At 36.7% G+C, this 19035-nt stretch overlaps 1 protein-coding gene and 1 long non-coding RNA gene across 5 annotated transcripts in view; one reads left to right on the forward strand and one right to left on the reverse strand.

Annotated features, from left to right (window-relative positions):
* The window catches only part of AGMO (alkylglycerol monooxygenase), a 199047-nt gene that overhangs the window by 13990 nt on the left and 166022 nt on the right, over window positions 1-19035 (reverse strand). The gene's annotated exons all lie outside the window — the stretch shown is intronic.
* Window positions 1255-17603, forward strand: LOC125183276 (uncharacterized). Of its 3 annotated transcripts, none has more exons than XR_010829140.1 (3): window positions 1255-4713; window positions 5728-9425; window positions 11693-17603. It is a non-coding gene; the product is annotated as an uncharacterized lncRNA (long non-coding RNA). The 3 variants fall into 3 exon arrangements; XR_007165026.2 differs by having other exon boundaries at window positions 1256-4713; window positions 5728-10314; window positions 11693-17600; XR_007165027.2 differs by lacking the exon at window positions 11693-17603 and having other exon boundaries at window positions 3948-4713; window positions 5728-5961; window positions 8538-11680.

The following is a 19035-nucleotide window of genomic DNA, read 5'->3' on the forward strand; positions in this document are numbered from 1 at the left end:
CCTTTTTCTATGTCTGTTTTTTCAGCTTTTTTTTTCCCTCAAATTTGAGAAACAACAGGTATAGAAATAATTTTGTTAATTACTGTATTTTAAATGAAGAAACTAAGCTTTCATAAAATTAAGAAGACAAATGTTAGAAATAACTCAATCCATAAATATACTGGTTTAATGTTTTGAAGGCCAATATGTCAAATGAGATTGAAATATTTATTAATAGCTGTTCATTGCAGAAGCAAAATATTTAAAATAGTCCCGTCTCAGTTTGGCAAAAGTTGTTGAGTTTATTTTTTTTTAAAGATTTAAACAGGAAGTACACCCATTGAGATGAAATATCTCATTTACTTTTATGCCTGTCAGCTGCTGTGGCATAATTACATACACCCCACTGCATCATTTATAGCTCAAACACAAGTTGGAGTGTAAAAGAGATATCTGCAAAGAACTATTTCCTTTTATAAAATGTTATCTAAATTATATGTAAGGAGCAGTTTTTCCTCCCTCACTGAAGAAACATGGATCTCATTCTCCTTTAATCAGCAGTTTACAGCAGATATCTTATATTTAATCAATTTTAAAGTGTTCTCTTTAGGCTTAAAAAAATGAATGCTTTTAAATTCAATACTCTATATAAGAAAGACTGGACATGTATATTGCTGTACATGATAAGAGTAAGGGTATTGTTTTTATACAGTCATAGGTTTAAGAAAAGTTAATATTAAAGTTAATAAAGGTAATAAAGTTAAAAGTTAATACTGCTTAATCCTTCAGTGGAATATTTTTTTTTCTTTACTTAAAACATGGGGCAAATTAATTTGAAAGAGCCTGTGCAGGATGGACCTGTCCTTTATGCCTGCATCCTCACTTGAAAATACGGGAAAATTACAGCTACAACACAAAATGATTGTAGTTTGGACATAGAAGAAAAATTGATAATCATAACATTTCAAAATTTGGATCACCTATTACCTAGATGTGTAATATTTACCTAATAAGTACCTACAAGGATAACTAAATCCGTGCAAGCCCTTCATTTTTATGTCAGTTTAATACTCCTTGACCTTGCAGGAAGAAGATTGTGTCTAATCTCTCCATCATTAGCAGGCATAAAATATTCTATGTTTCTATACAGATGGTGTCATTTCAGAGTGTAGATATTGTGCATAAGTGCCTTGGTGTGGTGGTGAACAAGACCAAGAGCACTCTATCAAACTTTAGAGATCTGACAAAGGTGTCTGCAAAGTGGGAGAGTGGGAGATCTCTTAGTATACTAAATGTGTTCTTGAGAGAAAGTTGACTAGGTACAAGCTCGGAAGTGGGAATACATCCGCTGTGTGAAAAATGAAAAGAAAAAAAAAAAAAGGAAAGAAATCTTTGCCCACAGACATTAGATCACTGACGGGAAAACTTTGCTGCAGATGTTGAAAAGAAGCGATGGGGAAGAGCTGGCTACTGTGACTAATGGCAAATATGAAAGAAAGGAGTAAGAATGTGCAGAGAGGGATAAAAAAATTGAGTGACAAGCAGAAGGGATTTCCAGTACAGTGGGAAAAAAAAAAAAAAAAAAGTATTCAAGGAAGACTGAGAGAGATCAAGGCAAAAAGTCATTTGAGACAAAGACTGTTCTGAAAGCCAATACACTGTAAACAGAAAGTAATCCCTTCACTGAAACAATGGAGAGCATAGAAGGCTGTTCTCAGCATTTAAAAAGAAAAAAAAAGAAAAAAAAAAACTTCTTTTGAGCAAAGGAAATATATTAATTGATACTCTAAAGGAAAAATCTCTTCACAGAAGATACATTTTCAAGTTAAAGATAGACAGAACACACCCATCCTGCTGGCCAACCGTCTTTTGAGGCCAAAAACAGTCAAATGTGATAGTTTTTAAGTTCCAAGGAAAAGATAAATGTTCTGAGGTCAGTCCAGCCCTCTGTCCATCACCGTACAAGGAAAACCAGATCTTCTGACTGTGTGTCACTTTCTTGCCATACTCTCAACACACTCTTTCTGTGTTCTGGCTTGTTGCTTCTATTTTTGTCTGGAAAATTTCCATTCCCAAATCTCACTATCTTTTTTGTTAATGTAAAAGTTGCTGTTCTTGTTATTAACCACAACTATATTCAAATGGCCCAAGTCATTCACTTCAGTAATGCAGAGAGGATCTTCCTACTCATTATGTCAAGCCATTGCAGTTGTGTTATTTAATTAGTCTATTAATAATAATAATAAAATGAATTGAATTGATTATTGTGCAGGAAAATCCATATGACTTTCCACTAGGAAAACTAGGGGAATACAAGAAATGAAACTTCTACATAGAAGGTACAGAACTGACTGGAAGAAAAGATCTCCAAGAAAGTAAGAATCAATTAATCAATTATTATATCACAAAATGAAAAGATTTAAGTTAAAAAATAGGCCCTTATATAACATTTCTAACATTAAAAAGCTATGGAAATATCCGTGGTTTTTTTTTCTATTTCTCTCTGAAGCAAATGTGTAATTTAATAGAAATGAAAGGTACTATAATTAAGAAGAAGAAACCAAATGCACAAATATGAATGACAAATAATGGATAGTCAAGAACAAATCAGAAAAAAAATAATAACGGAGATTTGGAGCAGCTCACAAACAAAACATCTCAACCATAAAGTGCTGATGCAAAAATATGCCAGTATCAGTGTGGAAGATACTAACAGGAGTGTTTCATGTTACACACAGTAATTGTTCCAGCCTACTCAAAGCTGATGAAGTCTTTAAGGAAAACCTAGATAAATTGGACATAGTCCTGAGGTAGAAGACAAAAATGATAAAACATTTAGAACAGTTGACCTGTAGGAAAGCTTGAAGAAATTCTACTGTGCATCTTTGAAATAAAATAAAACTCAGGAGAAGCCAAATCTTCTGAAATATACAAGAGTAATACAGAAAGAAAAGATAAGAAGCTACTGCTCAAGGTAATAAAAACAAACAAAAAAAATCTTTTTGAACTAAGGTTTTCATACATAATAGCTAAAGCCCTACTGCCTGGAAGGATGGTATAGCATTGGAATCAGCTATGTAAGGAACCTGTGAAAGGTATATAAATGACAAGATAGGCATATGTCTATGGTGTAGCTGTACTTGATCCTTCTTTCAGTGCAGACTCCCTGCCAGACCAGTATTTCTGTTTATTCACAGTGAATATAAAGGAACTCTTCATCTCAAACTAACATTTGCTAAGACTATCTACTTTGCCAACAGCAGTTGAGACTGCTTAGTGCACAGAGCAACCATTACTTAGTAAACATTTTTGCAATAACCAACCTTGTGCAAGACTTCACTGAATTAATTCTCAGATGTCATTGTTGCTTTAATAAGGGGATGAAAAGCAAAATCTGCTTTCCGATTTTGGATAGGTTTGAACCTGCCATATCAGAGGATCATAGGATTATTACATTTAGAAATCATTTTGCATTGGCTTTTCAAATATTAGCTGCAAAGACTGGTGGCAGAAGCATGAGTTTGCTCACTCCTATTTTATACACAGCATAGTCTCTGCACTAAAAATATGGGACTGCATAGTGAAAATCACCTGCTTCTAAGACTCTCAAAGAGTCCAGGTATTATAGTGAAAGCCTGGGATGCTGGGATATTCAGTTTGCATTCTTTGAAAACATGATCCAGACATGTTTAGACATCTTATAGCAAGACTCAGTCTTCACAGCTTCTTAGCTGCAAAACAGAGACAGTATTTCTATCTCCCTCCAAATAAGTACTTTCCAGTCCCTGTCCTACTAAAAACTAAGAGTTTCATGAGTGAACTAGAGTAATGCTGAGAGGATAAAGACATATCAAAAAGACATAGATTTGGCACTTCATGATTTTTTTTCTGTGACAAGCTTTATATAAATAATTCTGAATCTATAGTATTTTTTTTCCTCAACAATTATGTGCTTGAATAAACACAATGGACATCTTTAAAAATCAGATAATTGAGTGTATTTCTTATATGGCTCCAGCTATTGAGCAATCTTAGTTCCATAACTCATGGTGCTGACCACATGAAGAGCTAAAAATGGTGTGAGAAATTGTTTCCATCTCATGATTACGTTGTTTTAAAAAAGTCTCAAGTCACTGTATCATGAACAATTGCACAATGTTGAAAAAATATCAATCCAGACTTCAGTTCTATAGAAATATATCATTTTCTTAATCTAAGGATTTGTTGTGTCCCCCCTCCCCCCAATGTTGAATCCTATATTAAGAAGGATGTTGTGCCCTAAATATGATTCTGTCTTGGAAAGGCTACTTGGTATTGTTTTATTTGTATGTCAAAGGGAGGACTGAAGTCTCAACAATTGTTAACCTCTCCCATGGTGTGCTAATAAAAGGTCAGAGGCTCACATGTGGCTTGCAGCCTGGGGGATTTCTCTCAATGTTCTGCCAGGGATGGGACCGCCCGAACAGATTCTCTCATAAGTTTTAAGCCATAAACTGCATCCTACTTGGCTCACTGTGCCAAAACTGGACCCAGGGGTATCCAAAGTCTTGGCTGATGGGAAAAAATGAGTGCTTCCTATGAAAGCCACAGCTGTTTTCCTGAGAGAGAGAGTGCACAGATGCTCAAGTATTTCTCTGCTTTTCGTTTCTGACTACCTGTTCTGGCAGCAGTTCCAAGAAAGGGGGAGGACAGAGGCAGGCATCCAGCTGCTTTCAGTAAGCCCTGGCAGCACAGGTACTGATTACCTAAACACCAAAAATTGTTCAAAAAGCTGCTTTTTCTTTTTTTTTTTTTTTTGTTTGTTTGTTTGGAGGGGAGGGGTGGGGAGGATTTCAAACTGTGAAATAGGTGAGAGCATGCACTAATGTTCCCAGCTTCCCCTCTTGAGCAGAAATTTAGTGATCAGGATAAAGACCTTAATTATTAAAGCAGAGACTATTTAAGGAAAAAAAAAAAGTGGTGATGTATTTTATTGAAAAGACATTACTTAGAAGTGGGTATTTTATATATATCTATAAATATATATATATACAAAGGGAAATTCAAAGGTACATAGAAAATACATGTATCCTATGTATTTTCTAGAAAGATTAGTGTCCTCAGACTGTAGGCTGAATGCCATAATATAGATTTTATCTTGAACTGTAGGGTGATATTTACCTTGAGTGTAACTCTCTGAAGTCAAAAAAAATACATATGCAAAGTTAGATTTTGAAATGATTTTGCCCAGGATTGTATATAACATCACCTACCTCATAAATTCAATTGAAATCACATTACATAGTGATGTACATATAGTAACTGTTTAGTAATTATCCTTATCTTTTTTTTATATTTATTTTTTGTGCATACATATTGACGGTCAATGACTTTTTCTTATATATAGTAGGTCAAATGTCTATCCTTTTCTTCTGAACAGGTTGCAGATATGTTTTGTAGCCATTATAATGACTCCCTTCAACATTTTTCTCTAGTAGCACCTTTTGAAGTATTATATGTTTCTTAACTGGATAAATCTCCCAATTAAAGCACAGTTAATTAATTTACATCAAATGGAGTAGTATATAGTTTTAGCTGATACGTAAAGAGTAGAACAGCACATAAATGTGTTCCTGGATTTAATGATTAGCCACTGCTCAGTGAATCAACAGAATCACTACCAGTTAAGCTTACAGTTCACCAGATCATTTGCTTTTAAGGACAGCTTTGTCATTCTCATGCACGGCTGCATCTCTCTTCTACCTTCAGTGCTCAGTGAGTGCCTGCTCCTTCTGTCACAACGTCTATGAAATGAAGAAACATCTGTCTGTCAACAGTGGAAACTAGCAGATGATCAAGGTTTTCTGTAAAAAGATGAAAATTTCTCTGGGAAAGAGCAGCTCTATAAAAGTGGTAATTCTTATCAGACAATCAAAAAGACATTCTTCCATAAGTCATCTGAATGATGTTTGCTTAAAGATTCACAGCAGGCTACTTGAACAGGTATGGACCAATCTTCCTAAGGGCCTTCCCTCTCCTTCTCATTATTCATCAATACTTTTTCATTTACATTCAGTCCCAACATTTTTTTTTATGCTTTCGTTGACTTGATCACCACCCAGACAGCAGACACTTCAAGTCAGTCATCAAACCATGTTCTTGTACTAATGGCTAAACTGCTCTCTTAGCCAGTGCATTTCCCAGACACAGAAATAGCTTTGGTTTGACAATTTCCTCCAAAGTATTCTTTAAGTGATTTTCTGAGCTCTTACTTCAGACCAGAGGAGCTTTAAAGCTGATGAAGTCAAATCCAGCGTGGTAGATACACTATTTCTAAACCATAAGGATAAGAAGTTAGATCCACTCTGAGTGGTGATCTCACAGCTCAGCCATGCAGGCTGTTGCCCCCCCCTTAGAGGTGGAAACCACTTGGCGAGATGGATCATGTACGAATTCTAGGAACAGAATAAGACTAAGAAAGTGTTTTCACCTGACCGAACTATGAGAAGTCAGTGAGTCTGAGCTGGTTAGAAAGTCACAAATTCAGTAAAAAAGTTACTGTACTTGAGCCACACATTGCCCAAAATTGTTCACATGGGGAAAGAGCTATGGGAATTTTGCTGCGTGTATCACTAACTTGAGTCTGTCCTGTCTCTCTTTCTCCTTTGCAACTCATTTATTGCACTTCCAAATGGATCAGTGTCTTTTTGTTTTCTTGTCCAAGCCTTTATAACACAGCATCTGTGTTGTAAAGCACTTAAAAGAGAGCAATTACCCTTTTTTTTCTCCAAACTAAATGACGGAGGTCTTCAAAATGTCGGGTGGTTTCACACAATATAAAGTGTCCCTGTGTGACAATAAGAATCAATGCCCTGCTACCTATTTAAATAAGAATGTCATAATTTTCAGTTGTTTATTCAGGATCAAACAGGTTTTGTTGAAAACTAACTAACTAACGTAGGCAATAATATATGCTTATCTCTAGTTTTAGTTTAGTTATTTGCAATATTTTTGCTGTGCTAGCTTTTTCAATTATTTTTCTATCCTTCACCTGACTAATAATGAATTGTTCCAATTTTTATTGAAAGTATCTTATTTTTTCTTTCAAGCACTGTCAGAATAAGTCTTTTGCAGTTATGCATTTATCAGTCAAATCATACTTTCAGCAGCACTATAAAAACACAACACTACTTTTCTTTTTTGTTGAAAGCCAGTATACTGAATTCCTGAATCATACAAAAAACATGGAAAATAAATGTGTTATCATAAAAATCATTAAAGCAGGAGAATGAAAGGGGACAGGGTTATAGAAGCATAGACATATTTCTAACAAATTCATACATATGTGACATATGATCTAATCTTGCAACCTTTATTCACAAAAGTAATCTTACTGAAGTCTATAGGAGTACTCACATAAAAAAAAATAAAAATACAGGATTAACCCTGAAATTCTGAAAGAAATCTACTTGTTTTTTTTTTCTGCTATAAGAACAAATATTGCATCATAAAACAAATGATGTCCAGATGAGTAAAATAGCTTAGCAACAGGATAATCTTATATAAGACTTACAGGCACATCCATAGTGATGACAGATAATAGAACATGAAGAGAGACTATCAGAGACAATTTGGAGTGTAGCATCGGAGTCTCCTCCCAGTTGTTAAAGACAGTATTGTCAGATCCTTCAGGAAGATTAGTCTGTATCTAAAGGGATTTACTACTGATATTATAATATCACCATCAGAGAGAATTGATTTTTGGAATAAAGGAGAAAATAAAATCATTTAAAAAGTGACTTAAAAGCACCTCTAGCTGCCACTAGTAAGAGAAAATGAAATGAATGAGCTTATTACAGGCTGCTGTATTATGTAAATACACCCAGAAAAGAAGAACATGAAGAACCAAACAAGTTTGGACACATTTTTGAATAAATAAACATGAGTTTTTCATTTGCTCAACCCACACAATGATTTAATTTTAAACAGATAGGTTTGTTCTATCTGTAAGCTTTCCGTGGGACCATATTACAGGGCTGATTCTGATCTGGATCAACATGCTTAACTGTGCTCATCAGGCCATAAGCCATGGTGAAATAGTGGGCAAATGCAGCGTAGGGTTGGCTCCCAGGGGATCTCTGCATCCACTCAGGGTGAGCTGGACCTGACATCTTCCACAGGCTGCTATTGAGGTGTGGCAAAGGCCACTTTGCAATGATATGCCTATGTACAGTTTTCCAAAACTATCCATGAAAGGCTTAATTGTAAAGTTCTTCTCCCTGACACATATATAACAAGGACCAGAAATAACTGCAAAATGGAAAATATATTTTTACTGTTTTTGTAATTTTGTCCAATGTTTTCTTAATCTTATGAATTCAAAGTCTGATGATTCCTCTGTGTATTTGTATTCAGTACTGCAGTATGAGCAGCTGAAAAATATTAGATAAAGAAATAACTTTTATATATCTTTGACATAGATGATTATGTTTTATTTTTTTGTTTTGTTTTTACTCTAGAATTGGTGAGAAAACTATACAAACCATATCAGACCTATATTAATGATTTTATCTCCACAGTTCCACAATCCCTTTATGAAGCGTTCCACTGGGATATATTCATTTAAAGAACAAATCAAATATTCCAACCTGATGGTGTAAAAAACATAACCAGGGAGTTGGGCAGAAGGTGTGGTTGATTAAAAAGGAACCAAATGCGTAGTATGTCGAGTATCTGGAAGTGGGAAATAAGGATAAATGTAGAATTATCATTATTCTGTCAAAACATACTGAAGTTTACACATAGGATTGATCTGGCTGGAGCTTATTACGGACATGAGGAGCAGGGGACAATAATTTATTGATCCAAAAAATATAACTATGGATTAGAGTCTGTTTTCTTATTTTTGCATTGAAAAAATGCATTTGAAGCTGTTTGTTATGTTTGCAATGAAAAGTTAGCTATGTTTCTGAGGTATGTTTAGATTCATTTTCAGAAGAAATAATTTATTCAACAAATTTCAGCTCTTCTGTTATACACAAATTTTATGGGACCAGAATGACCTCACAATAGATTTATTAATCAAAATTATTATTACCACCTTATTGTGGTGGTGTACTCCTCCTGCCCTGCTCCAACCTGACCTTTCACCCATACCCTTGCTTGGGGAATAACCATCGGTGGTAGCCGTGATAAATGCATATGGTTGTTATAGCAGAACCGGACTCAAGGTGGATTTGAGGAAGATCCAAGGGCTAATGGTGCATGCACCAACCAAATATGGCTGATATACAAATATGACGTGATACTAATCAATCATCTTAGCCCATAAATAGGGGACAGCCCAGAGCCCACTGAGCTCTCCTGTACTGCAGCGGGCTTCATGACAGGATCTTCCCCTTGAGCATGGACCCCTCTCAAGGTTACTTCTTGAGATCAAGAGATTCCTTACCTGAGACAGATACTTGGTAAGTGACCAATAACTAGCTTGCTGAAACTTTGCAAGTAATTTGCTAAGCATGCTGAAACTTTGTAATCTTTGCTAAGTGATAAGATAAGGATTGATTTGATATAATCCTTTAGGCATAAACTGTTGAGTCTGGGATTGGGATAGGATCTGGTCACATCTAGACTCCTTGGAATTTGGATGGCAAAAGGGACTACTCCATTCTGAACCACATGACTCAATGTAAGGGGTCTTCCTGACACTTTCAATCTGAACCTGTCCTCTACTCAGTAAATAATTAAGTGACCTTGCCATCAAAAATCTTGTTAATGCTGCGTTTACCATAAGAACTTTCTAAAATATCTGTTTTATTCTTGATTAATCTTTGCTAAATCACTATTTTCTTCAATAAATATATTGCTGCTTCCCTTTTACAAGTGAAGTGCATAATTACTTTTGTGACACTTATGAATTCTTTTCCTACAGATCAGTCCTGGTTTATTACAAATAGTTGATGTGTCTGCACCATATTATTAACTCTTTTTTCTATTATATCTATGTTAAAAATATGTCTAACCTTGTATGAAGATATCCCGTTGTATTCTAGCCATCTACCATGTACAAGTTTGAAAAAGTGCTTGAAAATTTTTGGAAAGGCAGTCTCCAAGTAACCTCAAGGACTGCCTCTCGTCTCGAGTCCAGTTGAGAATATGTGGTGCATCAAGTCTAATACAACAACTTTTATAGCCAGTGACAACTAGGTAAAAGCATGCAGAGGCTTAACGGTATCCAACCACCCTGATTCTCCAGCTGAAATAATCAGACATTTGCAGCTTTGTTGACTGGGAACAATCTTTGGCATAAAGATATAACAAGACTTGAATTCCTATTTCTGAAGACATTGTAAACAGGTAATCCACTCTACTCTTATTGCTCTTTCACATAAAGCCTAGATGGGAGCAGCATCCTAGCACTGTCTGCATCTATGAGTTTATGTTTGTAGATATCCCATGTTAAGCTTACAAAAGTAGGAACAAAAAAACAGGCTCTTGGGACACATCACAAATAAACATATAAAGCCCAGTGAACACTTGCCTCATAGCAACATAGCAGCAATACAACTCTCATAACTTCATGTTTGCAGCTCTCCCAAAGAAAATGCTCCTTATTTTATAGCTCCAGGGTTTTTGTTTTGTTCTTGTTGGTTGTTTTTTTACCTTTTTTTTTTTTCACTGTTGTATTCACCATCTTGCTACGATACCACCAATAAAAATAAACAGTAAAAAACTGCTGTTTTCAGCTCTCCCTTCTCCAATCATTTTATCTTGTCTCTCTCTCTTTAACCAGAGCAGCCTGCCTCAATCTCTGCTGATACTCATGTACCAATGTTTTGCCTGGCATCCCACCTGCAGTAGGAGCCACATGAATGGTTTTTTCATATAACAACCCATTCCCTCTCATGCACCCAATTCCCATCCTGGACAGCATCCCATAAATACATAGATGGTAATAGCATATCAGAATTAATCATAAGGCAAAAGGTCAGAATGGATTTTAGCCTATGGAAATAGTATTAAAATTTATATACTCATAATGATCAGAGCTGACAGCTGGACTTTTCTTAGAGTACAAGAGCTCTCTATCCCCATTTGTAAGAAAACAAGCAGGGAAGGCAGAAAGCATGGCTGAGTCTGCTGGTCAAACTGAGATGTAAGAAGGAAATACACAAGCAGTGGAAGCAGGGACACGTGGCCTGGAAAGAGTACAGGGATGCTGTCTGGATGTGTGTGGATGGGATCAGGAAAGCCAAGGCACATATATAACTGAATTTGGCAAGGGATATGATGATTGACATGAAAAGATTCTGTTGGTACACTGGCCAGAAAAGAAAGGCCAAGGAATGTGTACCCCTTCTGATAAAGAAGAAGAGAGGACTGGTAACAGCAGACATAGAGAAGGCTGAGAAACTCAACAACTGCTTTGCCTCAGTCTTCACTTCCAGTCAGGCTTCCCACAACTCTCATTTCCCTGAACATGTAGATGAAGGCTAGGGGAGCAAAGTTCCTCCCACTATAAGTGAAGAGCAGGTTTGAGGCCACTTGATGAAACTGAACAAATCTATGGGGCCTGATGACGTGCATCCCAGGGTCCTGAGGGAACTGGCTGATGTAGCTGTCAAGCCATTCTCCATCATATTTGAAAAACTCTGGCAGTCAAGTGAAGTCCCTGCTGACTGGAAAAAGTGAAACATCTTTTTTTTTTTTTTTTTTTTTTTTTTTTTTAATGTAGGAAGGAAGATCTGGGAACTACAGACCAGTGAGCATCACCTCTGTGCCTGGAAAGGTCATGGAACATATCCTCCTGGAAACAAAGTTAAGTCACATGCAAGACAGGGACATGACATGAGACAGCCAGCTTCACCAAGGGGAAATCATGTCTGACCAGCCTGGTGCCCTTCTATGATGGAGTGACTGCATCAGTTGTCAAGGGAAGACTGTCCAGTGTTATCTAACTGGACTTCTGCAAGGCCTTTGACGTGGTCCCACACAACATCCTTATCTCTAAATTAGAGATGGATTTAAAGGGTGGACCATCTACTGGATAAGGAATTGGCTGGATGGCCACATCCAGAGATTTGCAGTCAATGGCTCTATGTCCAGGTGGAGGCCAGTGATGAGTGGTGTCCCTTAGGGGATCCATCCTGGGACCAGAACTGATATCTTTATCAATGAGATAGACAGTGGGATTAAGCGCACCCTCAGCAAGCTTGCAGATGATGCCAAGCTGAGTGGTGCAGTAGATACAACAGAGGGAAGGGATGCCATACAGAGGGACCTGGACATGCTTCAGAAGTGGTCTCATGTGAACTTAATGAGGTTCAATAAGTCCAAGTGCAAGGTGCTGCACCTGTGTAAGGGCAATCCCAGATGGGAGTACAGACTGGGTGGATAACTCGTTGAGAGCAGCCCTGCAGAGAAGGGCTTGGGGGTTCTGGTGGATGAAAACCTTGAAAAGAGCCAGCAGTGCGTGCTTGTAGCCCAGAAGGCCAACTGCATCCTGGGCTGCATCAACAGAAGAATGGCTAGTAGGTCAAGGGAGGGGATTGTGCCCATCTGCTCTGCCCTTGTGAGGCCTCAATTGGAGTGCTGTGTCCAGGCCTGGGGACCCCAGCACAAGAAGGATGTGGATCTGTTAGAATGGGTCCAGAGGAGAACCACAAAGATGATCAGAGGGCTGGAGGGTCTTTCCTATGAAGACAGGCTGAGTGATCTGGGGTTGTTCAGCCTGAAGAAGAGAAGGCTCTGGGGAGACCTCATTGCAGCCTTTCAGTACTTAAAAGGGGCTTATAAAAAAGATGGAAAGTGGCTTTGTTACACTGACAGACGGGTAGAACGAGGGGAAATTGTTTTAAATTAAAAGAGGCAAGATTTAGTTCAGAAAAATTCTTCACTCAGATGTAGTGAGGCACTAGAACAGGTTGCCCAGTGAAGGTGTTCTCTCCCCATCCCTGGAGGTGTTCAAGGCCAGGCTGGATGAGGCCCAGGGCAACCTGATCTAGTGGGTGGCATGGGGGTTGGAACTAGGTGATCTTTAAGGTCGCTTCCAACCCAAGCCATTCTAAGAATATTACTAAACTTCTTCCTAAGTGGCGTGTTCTCTTTGAATATGGAAATTTCTTTGTATTGGTATGTCATTAAAGACCTGGAGAAAAAATGGCTAAACAGAACATTATAAATAAATATGCATACAATAGAAATACATTACATACATCAATTCCACAATCTGAAACTCAAATTTACAGAAGTTACAGGGGATATGGGTATTAGAAACATATGGTTGGAAGAAGTTTCTGTATCGTCAATTTCAGTTCCCACAATGATAAGAAACCATATAAATAAATATTTTGTGCGGGCAAACGTATGGAACATAACACAAGCTAAAAATATTTCCCCAAATGCTTTGCTAAACTTTAATCTGTAATAAAATCACAAAATCTATAACCGTCATAGAACAAAAATATCAGGAAAGCCATTGTCACATGCTAAGAAGCACACAGAGTGGAACTACAGATCCTCAAATTCCTGGTTGTCAGAACCAGCTTTTACTCTTCACGCTCTGGCTAAAATCTAACAACACATTACAGAACAGAGATATATTTTCCACACCAGAGTGTCTTAAGTGACTAATGTAGCTTTGGAATTTTCTCGGAGGAACATGTTATAAATTACATAGCATTATAGTAATTCACATCATTAATTTTTATGTTTATTAATTCACATAAATTAATTAATTATCCCTCAGAGTATTTTTGCGGTTTCTGTAAATAATTGTGTGGCCTGCTAATCCATCACAAAAGATTTACTGTGTAGGTTTATTTGTGGAATGCTTAGCTGAAGCAGCACTCGATATCATAGTGACAAATGCAGAAAAAACAATACCCTTCAAAAAAAGCGTGTTAGAAACATTTCCTTTAAGTTTTCTGTACAGATAAAATAGTAATGCGTAACAGAACTACAAGTAAAATAAAATAATAGTAATTTGCATAAACAGGTACAACATTTCAACAAAAAATGCATATAATAAACTTCAGGTATTAATCCTAAATCTTTTATCTTATGAGAAAAAAAAAAAAATTATGCTAGTCATCTGAATGGCCAATTTAAAATGAGAAATTTGTTCCTTTCACATAATAAACCAGTATTGTGGTTCAAACTGATGACGGATCAGGTTGAAAAAAAAATGTTTAGAAAATCAGATATCATTTCATGAAACTGCAGAGGACTTTCTTTTCTAAAAAAAAAAGAAAAAAATGTTTATAGATGGCTTAAAATAGGTGCATCTGGTAATGAAGTCCTTTTGGGAAGGTTAAATTCCGTTTACAGTTCCTTTCCCTGACAAATCAATCTTGCCTGCTTGGCACTTTATAGAGTGGGTACTGTATTTTGTAAAGTACGTGAGAGTGGCATGCTGCAAAAGGTGATCACCTTTTCACATAATCACATAAACTAATCATTATGTAAGTCAGTTCCTGCAGGTTGGCACTTGAAGCTTGTTTTCATTTTGGGTTGCAGTTGAAACCTCTCTGTAACAAGTATAGAGAAAAATCTTATTTAAGTCTTTCCTGAATCTTAGGTTGGAAATCCTAGTATTCTACTCTTAAGAGTTTAGTTTTGGTTTAATGGTGAGCAACAGTTTATGAGTGAGAATATGGAAAATCTTGCCACTAGTCAGACTTTTTAGATACCTAACTAATCATTTGTGAAATGTAAGCACAGTGAAATTAATTGTCTGGAAATCTCATCTGAACATATTAGCTGCTTTTTATTTCCAGATGGTTAAAACTGTTAAATCATTTAGAATTTGCATCTTCATCTCATTTGTCTATATGTACATAAACATGTGTATCTTGTATGTAGATATTACTATACACATATCTTTAGCTTTGTAAAATCGGTACAAATTATGTAAAATCATAATAGCAATGTTTTGCATGAATTCCACAAGGGATAAATGGCAACAAATACACACAACTGTGGAGAATTAAGCACCAATAATGAAAAATAAACAGTGATTAATTTTAGTGGTTTCAGCTGTAATTATTTTATTTATTTGTTTTAAAATTAAAAATCTTCCTTCTAATCTTAGCTATGATCTAAATAATGATGTTAATGGGATTGCATAAATCAAATTTATCCCTCATTTTATTCCCAATTCTCATTTACATGAACTCGGAAGTCCTGCCAGAATGACGAACATTTTATATTAAACACAATCAAAATGACCACTTTGGTAATGTAAACTTTCAAATGTTCTCAGTTCTGTATTTTTAAACATGCTCTGACCTGTTAGTTTGTCTGCATTGCCACCTGGAGGACCTCATGGCAAAATCAGGTCGATTTCCTTGGGTGAGATTCTGTGTTAAGGCTCTGGGAGTTCAAGCAGTCTCATACTGCAGAAAGAGACCCTCTCTGGTTCCCTGCTGCCCCTGCCTGCGGGAGAACTGAAACACTCCAAAGAGAGCCTTGAACATGTCTACCTAGCCATGCAGGCTAGCGGTAAACCATGTAGACAGGAGATAACCTTCTCAATTCCCCTCCCCTCTGCACTGTCTCTTTTCTTGTACTTGTTGGATTACTAATTGTTATATTACTATACACATTAGTATTTATATTATGTTAGTTGTCTTAATTATATAGGTCTGATAGTAGCTTGCAATTAGCTACAATTTATGCATGTGTGATAAACTGAGAAAAAGAGGACATAGATCCTTGAAAGCTGCTGAAAGTAAAAATGAGAAGTTAAGGTCTCCAGTCCAGCTGGAACTACCTAACATAATGAAAATTAACTAGAAAAATTCAGTCAAGAAATTGGTTCTCTGGAAAAAAAAAATAATAAAAAATGAGAAAAACAAACAAACAAAAACCACAACACAACCTGAGGGAGGCTGACAAATGGTTGCCTTTTGAAACTGGTGCTTAGTGTGAGGCCTTAGACTTACATAACAACCTAGAACAAGTGAGCACACTATCCAAGAGCATCAGTGATTTGAAAACATTTGCATCTCTAGGCAAAATGAAACTTCAAAAACAGACTGCAGAACACACTCAGGTAAGATGTCATATTTGAGAAGGAAAATAAGATTATGCTACTTTGAATGACTGTAAAGCCAAATCCTACAGAAAGCTAAAGCAAAATGTTTACTCAAAAATAATGCAAATAGAAGGACTTCACAGAAAGTTAGAGATGTGATAACAAGAGACAAACTTTTTTCTTTTCTTTTTTTTTTTTCTCACCAAAACTGCCATATTTGCAAAAAGCAAAGCATTTCAGAAAAGTCTTTTTCTATATGTCCCCTGAAAGAATGTAATACTCCAGACATATTTTGGTTGAACAAGCTTAGCTGGTCAAGATAGGTGTGAATCAGGGCAGATCAGTCACCCCACAGATCCAAGCCATGCTGTATTTGTGAAAGGAGTAGATGCTACCCAACACTCTGAGACAAGGCTGCTGCAATAGGGAAGAAAGTGTTTCAGGAGGAGGAGGAGGATCAGTACAAGTGAAAAATTCTCCATCAGAATTCTCCAGGAGATAACTACAACTAGTGGTGGAGTTGTAGTCACTGAAACCAGTTGCCCAGAGAGGCTGTGGAGTCTCCTTCTCTGAAGATATTCAAAACCTGCCTGGATGCCATCCTGCACAATGTGCTCTAGGTGATCCTGCTCGGCAGGGGAGTTGGACTAGATGATCTTCAGAGGTCCAACCTCCACAATTCTGTGATTTTGAGTATTACTGTGAATAAATAAAACTCTTATTAACCTTAAGCTGGACACTTGTACATAGTGTGATACCAGACGTCTGGAAGGAAAAAATTAGTCTTATTGAACATGGATTTAGACCTCGTGCTATATACTGTGGGTGACTGTGAACTAGATGAAACAGAGAGCAAAATCTTGGAAAGTCAGAACAGAAGTCTTCAGCAGAAAACAGACAACATGTTATAAGTAGGAAAACATGTCATACCCTAGGTAGCATTGAAAGTTTCAGAAGAATAATTGGGAGAAAGGAAGTGAGACAGGAGGTGAGACAGGAAAAATCATGAAGGTATTAAAATAACAAGAAAGCTTTATCTCCAAAATGTGGAGAGACAAAAGAAATTACTAACAGAGTGTTACTATGGAAGTTACCTCTTCTGCAAGAGGGCATTGTTTTGGCTGCCTTTCAAAGTATCTGTGCATGAAGAACCTCCCTGTGGCCTGGTGAGAAGCCTGTAAGGACACTTTCTGTTGCTCTTAACCAGAGTGGAGTATCTTTGGTTCTTGATCCTACCTCTTTTCCAAAACTAACAGGGACAGATACTGATATGGCCAAAACCTGGTGCCTGCATTGGAGTGCATAGGTTACATCTACATCAGTTCTCTTGGGAGACAAACACTAGTTGGAAGTGAGTGCTGCCAAGCTCCTCATGTTTCCACTATGTTTAAGGAAGAGAGAATTAATTTGGATGTAAAAGTTTGTATCAAATACTTAGCTAATTAATTGCCAGTGTAAGCATACCATTTCTTTGTAGCAAAGACTCAGATTGACGGATGTGGAAGAAATTCTTGTCAAATATTCTATAGTCTTAAAGGACGATGGATACAATATAAAACATGAAGAATATAAAATAAGAAAACCTCCATGCTCTGACAGAAAGAAAAAAAAAAAAAAAAGAATTCAGACGATGGAGGTGAACAGGAGAGATGTAGCACAGAATAAAGATTACAGCCTCCATGAAACAGTAAGAGACAAACCTAGTTTAGCATTCTTTAGTTTCCTGTAACTACTAATCTGGTTTAGTATTATGCTGGATCCTCCTTATATTTCTTCTACAGATTTCTACACAGGAAATTAAAGTCTGTACTTACTGTATGTCTTTTTCTTAACCGTAACTGTCAGGATTCTGTTAAATTCTCTTTCTTTAGCAAAAGAGTGATAAAAAATAACAAATCAATAAGCTGTTTGAGACAGATGTGGTGAAGTATTGATTTGGAGGCCAGAGATTGTTACCTACTGACAGGAACAACCTTTTTTTTTTTTTTTTTTTTAAAGTAGTGTACAGTAAGGGGACAGAGAAGCGGAGTTGGGAGGATCCCTGAGAAAAGCTTATACACTGGCTAGAGAGAGAGGAGACAATAATGGGGAAGGGGAAAAAAGGAAGAAAAGGAAAACAGAAAGCAGACAGAAGAGAGGCTACATGGGATGAACAACAAATAAAAAGACAAATAGATAAAAGGAAGGAAAATTAAGAAAAGAAGAAATAATAATGGAGAAATAAAATAGAAAATGGAAGATGATGAGAGAACTAAAAAAAAAGTAATGGTTCATTCTAAAGGTGTGCATCTATTGAACAATAAGTAGATTAAAATGGAAAAAAGAAAATAGAGATACTATCTTTATGTAGTGTGCATATATTTCTGCTGTTACCCTTCCAGAATAAGGGGTTTACTGGTGTTTAATAAGGTACAGGTGTACTATGTGGCTATGCGATCACCCAGCAGCAGATGTAGTCACTATTAGTGCTGTCCTGCTGCCTGCATATGGGTTACCGCAGGATGCTCTAACCTGTTTTGTTTGTTTGTTTTTTTGTTTTTGCAAAGGCAGCAGTTTGTCTGCCATTTCATAAAACAAATTTCATTTGCTAGAAAAAGGGTTAAATTTAATGCAGTTAGACAGCTGAGCAGCTGCTTTCATGATTTAAATAAAAACAAGCTGAAATCCTTGCTGTCAGCTCAGTGATATATGACTTGTAATGGGATGTTTCCAACCTTTTCTTCCATATGGTCGCCTACGTTAGGTAATACACACAGCCTACAGTGCAACCAGCTTTCCAGAAAACATCTGGGGCCCATTCCTGCTCTGTTAGCTTCAGTGTTGCCTCCCACAAACACAGATGATTCATAGGACAACATCCCTTTGGTTAAGGATCAAATTAGGACGTTTCATTGATAATTTTATCATGTGTCCCAACTGGAGTTATGGGAAAATGGAACTCATTCAAAAAAAGAGTTTCTCCACACATATCTTCACTCTCCTATCTGTAGTTGATAAAGTTAAGAGTTCAGAAACAGATTTTAATCACTGTTTAGGAAGAG

Source organism: Anser cygnoides, chromosome 2 (genome assembly GCF_040182565.1).
Source record: "Anser cygnoides isolate HZ-2024a breed goose chromosome 2, Taihu_goose_T2T_genome, whole genome shotgun sequence".
NCBI classification, from domain to species: Eukaryota; Metazoa; Chordata; class Aves; order Anseriformes; family Anatidae; genus Anser; species Anser cygnoides.